Source organism: Vigna unguiculata, chromosome 6 (assembly GCF_037176805.1).
Source record: "Vigna unguiculata cultivar grain cowpea cultivar isolate G323 ecotype 2 chromosome 6, ASM3717680v1, whole genome shotgun sequence".
NCBI classification, from domain to species: domain Eukaryota; kingdom Viridiplantae; phylum Streptophyta; class Magnoliopsida; order Fabales; family Fabaceae; genus Vigna; species Vigna unguiculata.
The window spans coordinates 19,245,846-19,265,164 of NC_140797.1; the positions used below are offsets into that span (position 1 = coordinate 19,245,846).

Sequence of the window (19,319 nt, forward strand, 5' to 3'; positions counted from 1 at the left end):
TCAATTTTAGGAGGTAGATTCTTAAGCTCAAGAGTTGTGGCAGTACATGTGAGTGTTCCTTTACACAGCAGGAGGCATGAAGGTTGTTCAACATTGAGAACTTGATTTAAAGATTTCATGGTTAAAATGTTCTCATTTTGAATGACCTTGGGAGAAGGAACACCAATCTCTCCCGCCTCAGATTCATCTTTATTTAGCTTTTGGACTTTTTGAGGACTTCCTTTTTGTTGTCCTCATCTTTCTCTTTTTCTCTTTCGTTCTTCATTTGAAGTTAATCCTTAGCCACTTGTGATGCAAAAGAGGATGAAGAACAAACTTTTTAGCCTTGTGAGTAAAGGTAATCTCGTTGGTGAGACCATTGTGCATGGTTTTCTTATCAAATTGCCAAGGTCTCCCCAATAAGATATGACAAGCTTCCATAGGTACTACATCACATAGCACACTATCTTCATATTTCCCTATGGAAAACTTGACCTTTACTTGATGTTTGACTGCCAAATCCCCATCTTCATTAAGCCAATAAAGTTTGTAAGGTTTTGGATGAGGTAAGACAGTCAAAGACAACTTGTCAACCAACCTAGTACTGTAGCAGTTACAACACGAGCCACTATCCACAATTAGAGAACAAGTGTTTTCCAAAATTTTACACCTTGTGTGAAATATGTTCTCTCTTTGTGTTAGTGCTTGTGGACTAGGTTGATTGTTGAGGATCCTTCTAACAATTAAAAGGTCCCCATCACAAGGGTGAGCATCTTCTATATTAGACTCGTTGGATTCCTCACTTCCACTCTCACTTTCATTTCCATCCTGGCTGCTATATCTATCAACACCCCTAAGAATCATGGTCTTTTTGGTGGGGCATTGAGATGCTATGTGACCTCTACCAAGACATTTGAAGCATTTGATTTCACTTGTGCGAGTGTGTGATGATGCACTCCGTTCTTTACCTTTTCCTAGATTCCTAGGTGGCTCCTCTTTTTTCTCTTCTTTCTTAACATAAGAGTTAGTTTGAGCTTGATTTCTTTTTGAAAAAGATTTTCTCAAATTTTGTTGTTCTACCTTAATGCATATTTGCACCAAATCACTCAAATCTTGGTAAGGTAGAAGCTTAACTCTATCTCTTATATCAAGGTTTAAGCCACTTAAGAATCTAGAAATGGTAATGGACTCTTCCTCAATTATTCCCGCCCTCATCATAAGTAACTCCATTTTCTTTCTATATTCTTCCACAAACATATTTCTTTATTGGAGTCTTTGGAGCTTGTTCATGAGCTCCCTATTGTAGTAGGAGGGAATGTGTCTCGTCCTAAGGGTTGACTTAAGATCATTCCAATATTCAATTGAAGGTCCATTACTTCTTAGCCTCTCTTGGACTATAAAAGTCCACCAATATATAGCATACCCTTGAAAGCTTAGGGTAGCAATAGGAACTTTCCTTTCTTCGCTAACTTGATGGCAAGCAAAGAGTTGCCTAACCTTCATCTCCCAATCCAAATAAGCTTCAACATCATCCTTGCCTTGAAAGTGAGGCAAGTCTACTTTAACTTCTCTAGGAGTATGGTCTTTTCTTTGCCTCTTAATGTGGGAAGGTTGTTGATAATATTCTCCTAATCTTAATCCTTCCTCTTCCCCATATATTGAAGATCCACTTCTAGACCCTTTGCTAGAATTACTCCTACTTTTTCGCTTATTTTGGATTTTCTCATCTCTTTTCTTTAAAGCTTTGATTTGTTCCTCCAAGAGAGCAATTTGGCCATCTCTTTCCAATTGATCTTTCACCTTGTAAATTGCGTCTTGTTGTCTCCATAGTTTAAGTGATTTGAATTGTTGAGAAACATGTTTTAAAATATGAATTGAATCCTCATAATCACTTGCACTATGTAGGGAGGGTTGACTAGCCATGATTACTAAAAGCTAACTAAGAAATTCTAAAGAAGAAGTAAATAACAAACTTCTTGAATTATCTTCCAGGATAGAGAGGTGAATCACTTGGATTGCTTACTTACCAAGTCTTTCCTTGCCAAAGTAATTCAAAGAATATTGCACAAAACTTCTAAAATAGAATTAGACACACAGTAACAATTAAGCAACAAAAACAAAAAATTGGAGTCTAACTATGCGGCCTACTTTGGTGAGGCTTGATGTTGCAAGACACACTCACCGTCTACAAGCGCTTTTACTATTTAAGAAGGTTCTAATTAAGAGATGAGATAACACCTAAGGCTCCCCCCAAGACACTTAATTAGTTTAATGAGATACAAGAAAGAAAACTTGAACAAATACAACTCAAATGAATACAATCACAAATTTGCGCAAACTTAAAAAGTCTTCAAGTGTTTCACTCCACTCTTTTCTTTCTTCTTTTGTCTCACTCAAGTGTTTGCTTTGAATTTTCTCCTTTGTGAACTTCACTTGTAGCTTGAAGTTCCACTTTGGTTTCCACCTCCTAGGATGTTACCTTAAGTATTTGGTTACCTCCAAAGAAATCTTTCACCAAGAATGTAACACCAAACCAAAGAAGCCAATAAGGAAAATCAAGAAAAGCTTAAATGAAAGAAAAGCTAAACTCAAGTGGAATATAGATAAAACATACTCAAAGATTTAACAAAGAAAGACAAACTAGAAATAAGGCAAAGAAACAAGTTAAGCACTCAAATGAATTACCTAAAGAATGGCACTAGAATGGATTAAAAACAACCAAAAACAAGCTAGAAATCTGCACAGAATTTGAATTTTCAGCCACTGCCAGTCCAAAAACGTGAAATTCAGCCTATACTTCAGCGATTTATCATTTTTTCATTTCTCAACATTTTTCAATGATTTTTGTTTTCTTTTTTATCGTCTATGTTTTAGCTACAAGAAGCAAAAATCAGATCGAGATTTGTAATAGCCAATTTTTTGTGATAAAACAAATACAGAAAGTGTGCAGACAGACAGAACTGGAACAACAGTAAAATGCAACAGAAAAATGCTCTCAAACTGAAGTGACGGTAGTGATTCTAGTGTACTTCTTTTGCCACTTTCTTTTTATCTTTTCTTTTGATTATTTTTGGCACTTGCTTGTACTCTTTTTGTGCTCTTTTTCTTTCTTTTTTTATAGCTCTTACAACAGTTAGTTTCAATCACAAATTAGAATCTCCACCACACTATGCTTGATCATTTGCATTTTAATAGAAACAAAAGAGAAGGAAACTTAAAGGAATCAAAAGAAGATTACGAAACACAATGGAATTTAACTCTAAAGAACTTGCCAAGAACTAATTAACAAGTATGAACTCAAATGCGAAAATTAAAAGCACATAAAGCACACTAGAAACAAAATGAAACTTAGGTGATTAAGCAAGCACAAGGAAAATTCCCACTGGACATTAAGATAACAAAGGTTATCTAGATGTGAAGGTTCATTTCCAAGGCTCCAAGGGAGAAGAGAAGGTGTATTTATGAACCAAAAACAGCAGCAAAATAGTAGCAATACAGCAGCAAAACAGCAGCAAAATGGAAAGCTAAACAAACGAATTTAAGACATAATTGAACTACACATTACTCTAGACAAAACATATGGATGAGAAATTTAAAATGACTCAAATAGATGAAATAGAAAATGAACAAGACTCAAACGAAAATGTAAAAGGCACACAAATTCACCATGGTTGAGCTCTTAGGCACAATGGCCGAATGGTTCCAAAGGAACAATGATAAGAACCATATAACCAATGAGGTGAAAAGAAGGAAAAAAAAACAAGACAATCAAAGGAAGTAATGAACAACATGAAAATTGAAAGAAAAACCACAAGGAAGATGAACTTATCTCTTGACATCAAGCTTGATCAACCAATGCTCTAGATACCACCTGATGAGTCCATCTTCAAAAGTAAGGAAGCCCAGGAGAAGCCATGCGAAATTGATGAAGCTTCCATGGAGAAGGATGGAGGTGCGGAAGTTAGAAGATGAGAGAAGTAGTGGTGCGGCAATGGTGTTTGGAGAAACTCTCAAGTGAGGTTGGGCCAACACTCAAGGAAGGGGGCTAGAGGAAACCAAGAAGGAGAACTCTAGCCTAAGTTGATTCACAAAAAGAGAGGAGTCTGAAGGCATCTCAACAGAGTTTCTCTACTATATTCATGAATGAAAGACAAGGGTCCTAATGAAGGATTATCTTGTTTCCTTTTAATATTATTGAATATGGTGTGATTTGATTAAAAAAGCTAAGTGAAATCCCCACTGGACATTAAGATAGTAAGCTATCTAGATGTGAAGGTTCCTTTCACAAAGCTCAAGAGAAGAAGATGATGGATTGATTCAAAACAAAAAGGAAATGGAAAGCACATAAACCATAGAAAACCAAGAACAATTAAAGGAATAAGAAAAATTAAAATGGATAGGAAAGAAATGGTACAAATGTGAGAAGCACGCCACTACAAGGCTAGGCTAGAAGCCATGGCAACCTTGAAGATGAGTGGATGTGTGCCGCCACTTGCTATGCAAGATAAGGCTTAAATGTATTCACTCCCTAGGGAGGAAACTCTCACAAATGGTTGAGAGACCAAGAATGGTAGCACAAAAAGAGACCAAGAATGTGTCTCATATGTCTCCAAAAAGTGGCCAAAGTGTGCTAAAAACAAAAGAGACCAAAGGTACATAGGTACACTTGTTTCACGCCTTTTACTTTATGCTTTATGCCTTTGCTTTACTCTCTCCTCCACATCATTTATGCTCCCCAATCACCATGCGCCACCTAGCATTGCTTTCTTACTCCTAATTAACCTACAAAGCAAATAAACATAGATTAGCATGTTGGCTTAAGTAAAGTGAACTATAGTCAACAAGTCAAACCTAGTCAAGGTCAACAAGTCAACTAAAGTTGATTCAACTAAGTCAACTTAGGGAATCAAAAATAACAAAAACACAAATGAAAGGGATGAAGGATTAGTGAACTTCCTTTTTAAACATGCTTAGTCTTCTTAAGCATGTCTCGCCATCCTTGGTTGGGGTCAATCCTTCATCACATCCTCCGCAGCCACCCTTGCAGCCTTTATCTGCTGCATCACAAGCTGTTGCTACTTAAGCAATGTTGTCTGTCGCTGCATCGATGCTTCGTATGTTGCATCATCGTCGTGCTTTCTTGCGTCATAGCAGCCAACATTTCTTCTATAGCCTTAGTGATATCAGGTGCGTCGCCTTGAGAGGATTGAGAGGTCTTACGATGAGGTGCCATAGTTCACTGGCTCATAGAAAATCACTTGGCTAGGCTTGATAAGACAAGAATTTAACTAAGAACACTCATAAGACACAGAGAAAGCTAAGCGGACGCCCAAGTCCACATACCTAAGGAATGACCGCTCTGATACCATAAATGTAACGTCCCATTTAATTGATAAGCATAATTAAAAGAAACGTCACACACAAATAGTATAATAGCGCGATTTGGGGGTCTTAAACACAACCCCTACAATATCCTAGGCACACCACAATGCCCTAAACTAAACGAATACAAAGCAACAGAGTCAACATAGGAAATTAAAATATAAATTAGTACATGGGCCACAACCCGGAAAGAAAGCCCATAAAGTTTTAAATCCAGTTCGAGCGAACTAAGCAGCGGAACCTCCATCACCCTGATTAGTTTGGGGAGTTCTCACCTCTGCTCACATCAACAAGTTGATGATCATTTCAAAAGAAAAGACCACACCATAGAACATACAACCACAAACAATAGGGTAAGCTAAAGCACAAAATAATTTCATCGTGCAATCTGATAAACTTTCGCAGTCAACTACATATACAACACCCGAGCATGCTATGACTCTCAAACCAATACACTAAGACTCGACTCGACTCATCCGGATACATACAATCTGGTCAGATTCAGTAGATGCTTGCACTTGTGGTGGATACCTCTGCTCACCCCCGAGCTATGTGTTACAAGTGTTACAATGAATTAATTCCCTCACACACAAGGTTAGCCCTTAATGAGTTTCAGGCCTCCTGCTAATCTCACCACAAGAGTCAGCCTGCTCTAAGTGAGACTAATTGACTCCTTAGAGTGTCAGGATGCACCCTTACCTTGAATCCTTACCAGACCATATAGATGGGGCACCACCATGGACACCTACTAACAAGGGCCATGGAATTATCCCCTGACAATTGAAGCACGACCCTGAGATCCCACCTAGAGATCTCAAGGATTTATGCACTAACTGTCGACCATACCCAAACAATCAAGGAAGATTTATCATGCATATACATATATTATGTCAACCTTTATTACGAACCCCTTTCATGTTTCAAATCAAATCCACACTAATTCATCATACTCCATCAATGAATATCCCATTCCAACTCATCTCGTTACCATGCCACTTTAATACCAACCTCCTTATTGAGATCACATGCTAAGTTCATGACAAACCCATTATTCATAATTCATGAATCACATCACACTCATGCATATTTATTTGTCTCATGCATTTAACACAATACTCAAATCCAAGCAAGTATTAACCATTCAAGATTCAAGGAAAACAATCACACATCACATTGCCTCGCCCAGCTCCTTGCTCAGGCTGAAGGGTCTCGCTCAGGCGAGAGGCTCTCGCTTATGTGAGCCCCTTTCGCCTAGGCGAGGGCTAAAAAAGGGGAACAGTAGCCTCACGCGGGATCTCGCTTAGGCGAGAGCCCTCTCGCTTGGGTGAGATGCTCGCTCGCTCAAGAGCAACGTGGGTCGCCTGAGCGACCACTCGCGAGAAGCAGCTTGGGCGAGCCTATATTGATCTCGCCTAGGCGAGATATACTCGCTTGGGCAAGAAAACCAGTGCTCACCACTGTTCTCTCGTGCATAAACACTCAACAGATTACAAATGGTTCAATAATATCATACACAGGTTCACATCACCACACCAAGCACATTAACATGATAAAACCGCAGCATAAGCAGCACAACACAAAAGAAAGGGGCGAACCCTAGCTTCCTGTACCTGGAAAAACAAGCTAGCGGAATAATCTAACACACACACACACAGTGAGCACGACTGTCCTAAGGATGGCCAAAGAGCTTAAACGAATGGTAAAACAGAATAAGGAACGAGTTATTAACCCTAACGGTAAAAACAGAAATAGGTCTAGAAAAGTGGAATCATAAGCGGAGGAGTGACTTACGTGGAGCGGAAACTTGACTTGAGCTAACTTGAGGAAGGTTGACGGCTAACCCTAACAGAGAGTGGCGGCTGCTCAAAGGAGGCAAGGAGACGTGTTTTCTGGAAAGTGAATGAGAGAATGGAATTAGGGCAAATTAGGGTTTGAATCCCTATTGGGCCCGCCGTAGGCCCATTACATTAGGGCAACCCTTTTAATTTTGGGCAGAAAAGAAAAAGAATTTAGTGTGCCTTACATTCTCCCCAACAAGAAAATTTTCGACCTCGAAAAATTTTGAAAAAGAAAAAGAATTTAGTGGGCCTTACAATGGTGGCCTAGAGGTGGCTAAAAACAATCCATATTACAACCATGAATGGCAATAAACACCCACATTTAAACCATTTTCGTTTTTATGTTATTAAACCACATTAAGGCACCATTAAAAGGAACAATTTAGGTTAGAGGAAAGATTTTGCAAGGCTGCCATTGAGGTTATAAAATAGAGCACGAAAATTAGAGAGTGGTGAGGTTGAGTGAGTCCTTGAACTGAATTGCGGAGAGCAAAGGAGAGCTATTGGAGGAAAGGGGGAGAATCAAAGGATACTCTATATTTTAAGCTAACAAATTCTAGGTTAAGGGAGTTTTTCTCATTATTTGTATGTAATGTGAATTGTATGAATATTATCTGTTTCTCCATGAACTGTTGTGTTCCTAGAAAATTCCAGAAACTGCCTGGCGGGCTATGCATATCAGTCAGGCGACTCGTGCATTTTGGTGTTTCTGGGTTCCTGTGAGAGGAACCACCTTGCGATACATTCCCGACCACCAGATGATGCATAGAATTTTTACCCGATTCTGGGTTTTGGATGAAGGGCCTAACGAGATTGGTTGAACCGCCAGGCGACGCGGATCAAATTGGTTTGTTTCCAAGTTTCTGGGTATTCTATGATGATGTTAGTTGGAGGGAAAGCGAGGGTGAGTATCAACAAATGATATCATGTGGAAATTCCTAGAATTTAGTAAAAATTGTTCGATAAGTTTTAATGGAACAATACTAAGGTAAGTTTAGGGTTAAAAATTAGGGAATTCGCAAATTAGATAAATTAGTTGAGTAAAAGTAAGGAATTTCTGTATATTTGGAGGTTTAACCGGAGTGTTAATCTCAAACACTTAATGGAATTGAATTGAATGGAGAGGTTGAGGAACAGGGATGAGTATTTAGTGTTCACCATTCGCGCAGTGTGATGGGGTTCTGGGAAACTGCCCAAGGAGGCACGCACCGCCTGGTGGCACGGGACTTGTCGCCAAGCGCCAACGCAGGAATAGTGCATTTGCGTGGCTGCGAGGTGCAGTTTTGACTTGGGGAATGGTTTTTGATGTCAAGTGGAGTTTAAGGAAACCAGGTACGAATCATTAGACAGAAACTAGGGATGGTGTAGTTATGCATTGATGGTATGGGTTCATTTGGGGTCTTAATCGAAAATATGATGGAGTTAATAGTGAACATACTGCAGTAAAAGTATGAGTAAACCCGAGTTTCATAGAAATACCAATTGGGGTGTACAAGGGAATTAGCCATAGGTTTGAGTGCACTAAACTAGTATACTTGAGCGGTTGGAGATGTAGTTAAAATAGTATAGAATGCTGGTATACAAGTGGAATGGCCTTGGATGGCACACTGTGAACCAGGAATTGTGAACTTGTGGAACCTATGCGGTGGCAAACCCTTTTGGCAAATATGAATTTATAGAAAAGTATAGTCAAGTAACTGATTTTAGGGTTCTTTTGGATCAAATCCATTTGGTATGAATGGTTTAGATGTGGATTGTAAGACCCACTAAATTTAGATAATTAAATAAATAATTATTTAATAAATGCGGTTAGGAGAAGCCTTTATGGCACTAAATGTTAACCCTCATGACGTGGAAAAGTACTAGCTCTAGTGGTTGAGAGTACTTTATATATGTGAGAGGACTTGGGTTCGAGTCCTATATATGGTAGTTGTGTGTTATTTAATTTTATTATTTTCTAATGATGTGTTTGGAGCGTGATAAGTAAGGATATAATTTTTGAGGTATGAATGTTATCATGAAAAATGACTTGGTTGAATTGGTTGTGCACTTGAATTGCAATTGTGTGGAGATGGGTTCAAACCTTGGCTTGGATAAAATAAACTTTCTATTTTGCCAATTTTAGTTTTGGCATGAATGTGAAAGGGTAAGGGAAACCCTAGCAGAAAGAGTAGCCAACGGGAGTGAGAGGAGTGAGAGGAGGGTTAATTGAGAGCTAGAGTTATTCTGCAGTTTGAGAGGAGATACAGAACGAGAGTGGAGAATGTGTTGTAAGGGTGAGACAAACTAGAGCTGAATAGGGAGGGAGCTTGAAGAAGGCATTAGCCAGTAAGTGGTGGAACACTCAATTGTCCAAATTTTAAGCAAGGATTCCAGGTTAGGGGAGTTTCTTATCTTGTTTTAATCGTGATTGTCTGTTGTCATATTGTACTTGAGAATAGGAAATGCCAAGTACGTCAATTTTTCTTCATTTCATTACGTTTCTGGAAATCTCCAGGAACCGCCTGGCGGCGTTGAATGACCCGCCAGGTGACGCATGCTCCAAAAACCCAAATTCTGGGTTTTCATTATGAACCGCCTAGCGGCTAAAGGAGACCCGCCAGGCAGCACGAACTAGGTTGCCCAGTTTTCTCGGTTTGTTAATGTTTCTGTGGTGTGATGATGCTGGGATTGAAATTCTATTGTGTGTGAATCGTTGGCTTGATGAATTATTGTTTATAATTGAGTAGTTGCGAAAATTGCATGAATCCTTGTTTGATTGGGTATGGGAGGCTACATTGAAATGAGAAATGAGATAATATGTATCATATAGGTTGATTTGGTACTCTGTGGAATATCAAGAATGAAATGGGAGTTAATATTGAATTGAACAACTTGTTTGCTAATGGTAATGAGTCAAAACGTGTAGAAGAGTGGAAATTGGGGAAGTTAGGGCTCACATCGTGCAGGAAGAATCTGGATTGAATCCAGAAGTTTGTGAGCCGCGTGGCGGCCAATAGCTACTGCTAGGCAACGCCGCAGTTCAACTAGAGTGTGAATATTGTGTGTATTGTGAGTGATGGTGTATGTGTAAGTAAATAATTTGCATACTGATATGAACCTCAGTTATTAGAAAACTATAATTATGTGATATGTATGGTTAGGTTACATGATTGAGAAATACTCATGTATGAGATGATGATTGAGTAGTAGAAAATTATATAGTTATGGAAAAGTGGGTTTGAAATTGTGAAACTGTGAATACTTAGTAGTGTGATTGTGCCTGGAGCATGATTGAATAGATTGCATGAGCAATAATGTCCAAACTGTGGTGACATGATTTATATGAAGTTTAGACTGTAAGATTATAATACTTGGAATACATTGAGTGTATGTGGCAGGTTTATAGTAGAAATTGATGAAGAGTAAATGTGCATGATGATAATCGAATTGGTATGATGTAATTGTGTATATGTGCATTGGGCATGAGTTATTGGTATATGTTGAGTTTGGTTATAGTATTATGTCCGAAAATACTAAGATTGGTATGAGAATAATGTATGGTATGTTTGGGGTCTCTTAAGACCTGAGAAAAATGCCAAAAACCAGTAGCATTGCGCTACTGGTATGGCGCCAAGAGACGCGGGGCGAGCCGCCAAGCGGTAGTGTCCAAAAATAGTGGCAGTGGCCACTGTCAACGCGAGGCACCTGGCGCTAGGAGGTGTCCGCCAGGCAATGACGGTGCAGTGAGGATTTTGGTGGTCCTTGGCGCTTGATGGTGTGTGATGCCCGCCAGGCGGTCTGGAGCTAGATTCTGCCTAGCGACGTGAGATGCGCGCCAGGCAGTTTTTGTCCAGTGATGGTGCGCGAGGAAAGTTTTCTACACCGCTTTAAGGGATGTTCATGATGCGATGCTTTGGCCAGGGGCCTAGTTACGAGTGTATCTTGTATTGGGGTAACAGGTGAGCACTTTAGATTGTAGCCTGGTTGTTTAGGAAGTCTAGTGGAGTGTGCGGGTTGTGGCTCGTAGGGCGAGGTTTCGGGTGATTGCCCTCTTCAGTGCATGCTGATGGAGTTTTGGTAGTTTGGGAACAACTACAAACTTAGGTTTGTTTTGGCGAGCTCCACTTGGTGTCACGGTGAGATGCTATGGCAAAGTTATTCCCACGTGTGGACTATCAAGTGGTGGCCTATAGTCGGAGGGGCGAGTAGACACTCGTGCAGCAAAGATCGATCATTGATCTCACCTGAAGGGTATAGAAATGATAGACGTCTAATGCAAGTGCTGGAAGTGGAGAAGTAAGGAAAAAGGGAGAAGAATACTAACACGGGTTTTAATGTTCAGATGTTGTATTTATTTTTTGTTTGGTTTTATTTACATGAACTCACCCTATCTGTGTGTATGTGGCGATGATCATGTAACTTGTTACATGGGAGTAGATGTTGATGCAGGTGAACAGGCTAACGCATAGAGACGGAGTAGGGATCTCTTGGGAATTTATCACTGTTTTATTTTGTTGGACTATGGATCTATTGTAATAGTTTTTATGGACAATTATATTTGTAATACGATATTGTCGCGAATTAATTTTTTATCTATTTTCGCGCGTTGAAACTTAAGGATTTAAATATTTCTTGCGTTTTGGGAAATTGTTGAATAATAAATGAGGTTGTTTTAATTAAAATTTATTTTTGTTTATTTTAATCAGTAATTTTCGGCTAGGACGTTACATGGACCAACTGAATTTAGGATGAATATGTTGGAGATTATAGATCTAAGTTTGGGCTGTAAGCTGTTCAGAGTGCTTGAAATTATATACTACGTAAGCTACTGGTGTGGCGCCTGGCGGAGAGGGAGGTTCTAGTGCGAGTGGCGCCTGGCAGAGAAGGAGGTTCTGCCAGGCATAGCGTTAGAAGTAGAGGACTATTGGAGTGCGTGTGCCTAGCGGTGGAGGTTTTCTGCCAGGCGGTACCTATAGCTTTGAGTGGTTCTGAGGCACTTGGCGCCTGGCGGTACGCGTCCCCCGCTAGGTGGTCTGGAAGCGAGTAGCGCGTAGCGTCACGTGTCCCCTGCCAGGCGATTTTGCTATTGTATCTTCGGGTGGTTGATTCTATATGCGTGATCTACAAGGCTTTTGGTGATGCTCCAAAGGTGGGGTTGCTGGTGTTTCTTGAGTTGTGGCTCAAAACGTATCCCTTGAGTTGTGGCTCGGGATGGGGGTTAAAGCACGTGGTATTCCTTGAGTTGTGACTCAGAATAGCATCTCTTGAGTTGTGGCTCGGGAAGGCGGATGAACACGAGGAACTCTTGAGTTGTGGCTTGAGTTGGCGAGTGATGCCGGTGTGAATGTGCTAGTTGTGGCTAGTACGGATGGGTCCAGATAGATTTCCCTCCTTAGTAGTTGATTAACGAGTTTGGTAGTCTTGGGACTTTACGAACTATGTTCGTATTTTGTACGTGCTATATCGGTTGTGGCCAATAGGTTTGGCAGCAAGTCATCTTGAAGTAATCACTAGAAGATGTAGAACACGAATAACCTGGTTGTGGCCAGGTGGTATGAATCAAAGGAAGGGAAGTCCTTTGGAATGTTTGTGTAGTTTATATTGACATGTGGTATATGTGTATATATATATTTGTATATGTTTTATCTGTTAAGCTCACCCTATCTTCTTGTGTTTGGCGATGATCGTGTACACGGTACACGTGGACAGATGATATTGATGCAGGTGGTTCTGGTGAGACTTAGCCACGGAGCAGGGATAGCATGGGAGCTATAGATATATCTTTTGTTTTGGAAATAAATTGTAAACTCTTATGAGAGGTTTTTTTTTATTATTTTCCTCTAATAAACTATGGATTTTGGAATTTTATTTGGAAGTAATAAAGTCTTAAATTTCCCGTGCTTTATGGGAAATGAGGTATTATTAATTGCGATGTAATTATTGTGTTATCTATTTTATTTATTTTAAATTCGTAATATCCTGACAAAATGTTACTGAGATGATGAATTCAAGTGGATTAGAGTGTGAAGCTTGTCTTTTTTACTTTAAGGGGATTAAAGGTGAAAGTGAGAGGATTTAGAGTAAATTTTGTTGAAGTTTGTGAGAGATTTGATGAATGTGATATATTAAAAATTATATTTAAATTATAAAAAACAAGATTACCGAATTGTCCTTTCTTTTAACTATGATTAGCAATTATCATTATAAAAGTTTGATTTGTTGTAGAAAAAATATTAATATGTATAAATGAAAATAACATATTTCATTAAAAAAATATTTATAAAATAATGTAATAAAAAAATTTATAATTAATAATTACTTTTTAAACCTTATTTTATTAGAACTTTAAAATTTTCGTTATTAATTATTTTTGTAGAAATAATTTCAAAAGGCATATTTTTACATCATTTTCATTATTAAGCTGAAAAATAAATTGTGGACATAATAGCAATCTTTACATCACCCTCAAATCATTGCATAACAAAGATGATTGAAAAATAGAGGAATTTCTATCTTCCTTCCCCTCTCTCTGTCAATTGCAAGGAGAGGGAGATGATCAATTCAAGTGGATTAGAGTGTGAATTTTGTGTTGTTCACTTTAAGTAGTAAAGTTTGTTAAAGTTTGTGAGTGACTTGATGGTGTGATAGATTAAAAATTATATTTAAATCAAGCAAAAATAAGATTACCAAATTTATTTTAAAGATGGTTAAAAATTATCATTGTATAAGTTTGATTTGTTTTAGAAAAAATAATATTATGTAAAAATGAAAATAAAATATTTTAATAAAAAACTATTTATAAAATAATGTAATAAAAAAATCTATAATTAATAATTACTTTTTAAACCTTATTTTTGAACAATTTTCAAATTTTTGTTATTAATTATTTTTGTAAAAATAATTTCAAAAGTCATATTTTTACATCACTTTCATAATTAAGCTGAAAAATAAATTGCGGACATAATTGTAAACTTGATATCACCCTCAAACCATTGCATAACAGAGATGATTGAAAAATAGAAAAATTTTCATCTTCCTTCCCCTCTCTCTCCCTCAAGGTTGATTGGAGCGAGAGGGAAATGGTGAATCCAAGTGGATTAGAGGGTGAGTTTAGAGTAAAGTTTGTTAAAGTTTGTGAGTGATTTGATGGTGTCATAGATTAAAAATTATGTTTAAATCAAGGAAAAATAAGATTACCAAATTGTGCTTTATGTTAAAAATGGTTAAAAATTATCATTGTATATGTTTGATTTATGGTAGAAAAAATATTATTATGTATAAATGAAAATAAATTATTTTAATAAAAGAATATTTATAAAATAATGTAATAAAAAGTTTATAAGAATATTCGTTGCTAATTATTTTTGTAAAAATAATTTCAAAACTCATATTTTTACATCATTTTCATAATTAAGCTGAAAAATAAATTTCCAGACATAATTGTAATCTTTATATCAACCTCAAACCATTGCATAACAGAGATGATTGAAAAATCGAAAAATTTTCATCTTCCTTCCCCTCTCTCCGTCAAGGTTGATTGGAGGGAGAGGGAGATGATGAATTCAAGTGGATTAGAGTGTGAACTTTGTATTATTCACTTTAATTGGATTAAAGGTGAAAGATGGTGGATTTATAGTAAAGTTTGCGAGTGATTTGATGGATGTGATAAATTAAAAATTATATTTAAATCAAGGAAAAAAAAGATTACCAAATTGTGCATTATTTTTAAAATCATTAAAAATTACCGTTGTATAAGTTTGATTTGTGTAGAAAAAATATTAATGTGTAAATGAAAATAAAATATTTTAATAAAAAAATATTTATAAAATAATGTATTAAAAAAATTTATAATTAATAATTACTTTTTAAACCTTATTTTAGAACAATATTCAAATTTTCGTTATTAATTGTGTTTGTAAAAATAATTTCAAAACCCATATTTTTACATCATTTTCATACTTAAGTTCAAAAATAAATGGCACACATAATTGTAATCTTTATATCACCCTCAAATCATTGCATAACAAAGATCATTGAAAAATGGGGTAATTTTCATGTTCCTTCCCCTCTCTCCGTCAAGGTTGATTGGAAGGAGAGAGATGATCAATTCAAGTGGATTAGAGTGTGAAGTTTGTGTTGTTCACTTTAAATAGATTAAAGGTGAAAGAGGGTGGTTTTAGAGTAAAGTTTGTTAAAGTTTGTGTGTGCTTTTTTTTTAGATGTGATAGATTAAAAATTATATTTACATCAAGGAAAAACAAGATTACAAAATTATGCTTTATTTTAAAAATGGTTAAAAATTATCATTGTATATGTTTAATTTGTGGTAGAAAAAATATTATTATGTAAAAATGAAAATAAATTACTTTAATAAAAAATATTTATAAAATAATGTAATAAAAAAATCTATAATTAATAATTACTTTTTAAACCTTATTTTAGAAAAATAATTACAAAACTCATATTTTTACATCATTTTCATAATTAAGCTGAAAAATAAATTGCGGACATAATTGTGATCTTGATATCACCCTCAAACCATTGCATGACAGAGATGATTACGAATTAGACGAATTACCCATTTCCTTCACCTCTCTCCGTCAAGGTTGATTCGAGGGAGAGGGAGATGATGAATTCAAGTGGATTAGAGTGTGAAGTTTGTATTGGTCACTTTAAGTGGATTAAAGGTGAAAGAGGGTGGATTTAGAGTAAAGTTTGTGAGTGATTTGATGGATGTGATAGATTCAAAATTATATTTAAATGAAGGAAAAACAAGATTACCAAATTGTGCTTTATTTTAAAAATGGTTAAAAATTATCATTGTATTACTTTGATTTGTGTACAAAAAATATTAATGCGTAAATGAAAATAAAATATTTTATTAAAAAAGTAACTGGTATTTTTCTTTATGTTTTTTCCAAAGATCTAATGGTTTCTTTTGTTGATCTTATTTTTCAGGTGTGTAAATGCTTGAAATGAAGAGTACAACCACAAACATCTTTTTTAACCAGCAAAAAACTGAGTCTGGAGATGTTTTTTCTATTTTTCTTACATTTCATCTGTTCATCTTCTTCTGTTCATCATGTTTGTTTTGTTTACAGGCTTCAACTGACGCTTAAAAAGACATGCATCTGAGATTTGCCGTTCATCTGTCCATTTTTGTTGTGGATATCTTTTTTTTTGGTTTCTCAAGCTAACTGGTATTTTTCTTTATGTTTTTTACAAAGATCTAATGGTTTCTTTGCTTGATCTTATTTTTCAGTGTGTAAATGCTTCAAATGAAGAGTACAACCACAGACATCTTTTTTAACCAGCAAAAAATCGAGTCTGGCGATGCTTTATCTATTTTTCTGAGCTTTATGCAGTTCATCTTCTTCTATTCTTCTTCTGTTCTTCTTTTCTCGATATCTTTTTTTTGTTTGCTTTCTCCAGCCAACAGGTATGTTTCTTTATTTTTTGTTCTCAGTTGTATTTGATTTTTGGCTTCATCTTAAGTTTGAGTTTTTTTAATTCTTCAAATGAAGATTACAACCACAAACATCTTTTTTAAACCGCAATAAATCGAGTCTGTAGATGCTTTATATTTTTTCTGAACTTTCTTCTGTTCATGTTCTTTTGTTCATCATTTTTATGCAGTTTAAATGCTTCAACTGATGAGTACAAACACATGCATCTGAGATTTTCCGCTCATGTTATGGTTCTTTATTTTATTTATTAATTGTAATTGATTATTTGCTTCATCTTAACATTCAATTTTTTAAATTCTTCAGATCAAGAGTACAACCACAAACATCTTATTTTAACCGCAAAATACCGATTCTGGATATGCTTTATATTTTTTTCTGAGCTTTTTTATTTTCATCTTCTTATGTTCATCATTTTTCTTTTGTTTAAAGGTTTGATCTCCAGACTACCAACACATGCATGTCAGCTTTGTTCATGTCGTAATTTGTTATTATTTTTAATTTTTTTCGACTACTTCTTTAAATTTTTCACAACTCTGTGTATTCTGTTCTGATTGCCACTTTCCATTTTTCACGACATTTCAAATATTTTGAGATATTTTAATTTAGGTCAAAAAAACAGTTCACAAATCTTAAATTTGTAATTGTAATTATTTATTTATTTTATTATTTCAACCCTATTATCTTTTAAATCGTACTTTTTTTTTCACTTTTATATTCACAGTTAATTGAAAAAATTATGATGCATTCTTCACCTGTAAGTACGGACCCTACCAAAAGGAATGACTTATCCTTTTCTCTTTCTATATATTTGCAACAGTAATGACTTTTTGTTTTCTCTTTCTATATATTGGCGTCTACATACTGACAAATCTTATTTCTTTTGTGTGACCCATTATCTTCTCTTGAAATTATTCTTCATACCCACTCTTTTCTCAAACAATGGAATCTGTGCGCACACCACAAGCCATACTTTTTGGCAAAATGCTTGGCGGATTCGTGACTATGTTTTTGAAAGACCAGGTTTTTTTTTATTCCTTCACATTCCTTTGTATTCTTTGTTTGTATTTCTTTATTCTAAACTTCCTTATCTTTGAAGGATTTTGGACACGTCGACCGACTCTTCATAATACGTAATATGAAGGACCTTGGTTCACAGTGGACCATTGTTGATTATGACAGGAATGTTCATAATGTTACGTACAACATGAATATTCACACTCCAATGATCACCCAAGGCTGGAATGATTTAATCTCTTTTTATGCATATGAGTCTGACAAATTGGTTGTCTTCAAATATTTTGGAAATTCGTCTTTCCAACTACACGTCTCTAAACGTGTTTGCGACTCAACATTGAAAGCCAACTTCTTCAACCATCTTTCTATTCGTTGTCCTCTACATACTTCAAACTTAAAGCATTTTGAAGTTCAACTATCAACTTTTTTGGATTATTTATTTACATGGATTCTTAATAAGTAAGATATTTTTTCCTTTTTGTTGCAGTATTTGATAAAAGAATTTGCCACTTATTTTAAAATCAGTGGTCTTAGATCTATTGTTCTACACGGACCAAGGGGAGAAGTCGAATGTAAATTGATCATAAGACGTAATTCTGTTAAGATTGGAACTGGCTGGAAAAGTTTTTGTAATCTTCATTAACTTTCTGCAGATGATCATCGTGAGGTTTTTTTTGAAGTTGAAGGTCACACAACAACCAACCATATCAAAGTGTTTTATCCATTAATCTGGTTTTAAGTTATAACATTTTGTATATTGTTTTTGTTAATCTTTATATATATATATATATATATATATATATATATATATATCAATATATATTTTAAGGTGAATTATATTTTGTATGCACTTATAACATATATTAGTCTTTGTGTTTGCTTTTATACATTTACTGTGTATGAAGTTAATTATTTTTTTTAATGTTTATGAGTTTTGTAGATTTTTATCTTAACACCATTACACTGCGATAACAAGCCATCCTCTGCCATTTCAAGAAGTTCTTATTCATTACAGAAAGGTATGACTGTTAAACCCTTTTATCAACTCTACTTCTCTTCATCTCCTATATCTTCTCGCCATATTTCTTTCTCGCCATATTCTATGCATGTTTTTATAAGCAAACTTTTTTATAATCGGTTTTGATCTTCATCTTCGTTTCATTTTTCTAAGCAGACGTTTCTATAAGCATGGTTTTTATAATATTTTCTGTTCATCTTTCTCTGATTTTTGTAAGCAGTCGTTTTTATATTCGGTTCTATTCATCATCTTTCTCTCATTTTTTAAAACAGACGTTCTTATAATCTGTTATTTTCATCATCTTCAACAATTTGTTTTACATTGTTAGAGTGCGTTTAATTTATTTTTCCAAAAACAAACCTATTTTACCAATTTTACAGATGACCACTAAGCAATGCATCCTTGGTGAACAATCCATACTTGGCTCAAAATGGAAGGGTGGATTCTTTACTATTTTCATGGAAGACCAAGTTTTTGTGAACTTGCTTCTTATACATTATTTACCATCATTGTTCTCCGACATCCTTTACTAATTTTTTTTATATTGGTTTTATTTTGAAGGATTTTGCGTTCGTCAATCGTTTGTTTGTCATTCAATTAGGCAATGAATTGGGTCCACGTTGGACTATTTCTGATAAA

General features: G+C 35.7%; 1 pseudogene; it reads right to left on the bottom strand.

Moving 5' to 3' along the window:
• Positions 1–376: 376 nt before the first annotated feature.
• On the bottom strand, positions 377–1,902 carry LOC146885632 (uncharacterized; annotated as a pseudogene).
• Between the last annotated feature and the right edge of the window lie 17,417 nt (positions 1,903–19,319).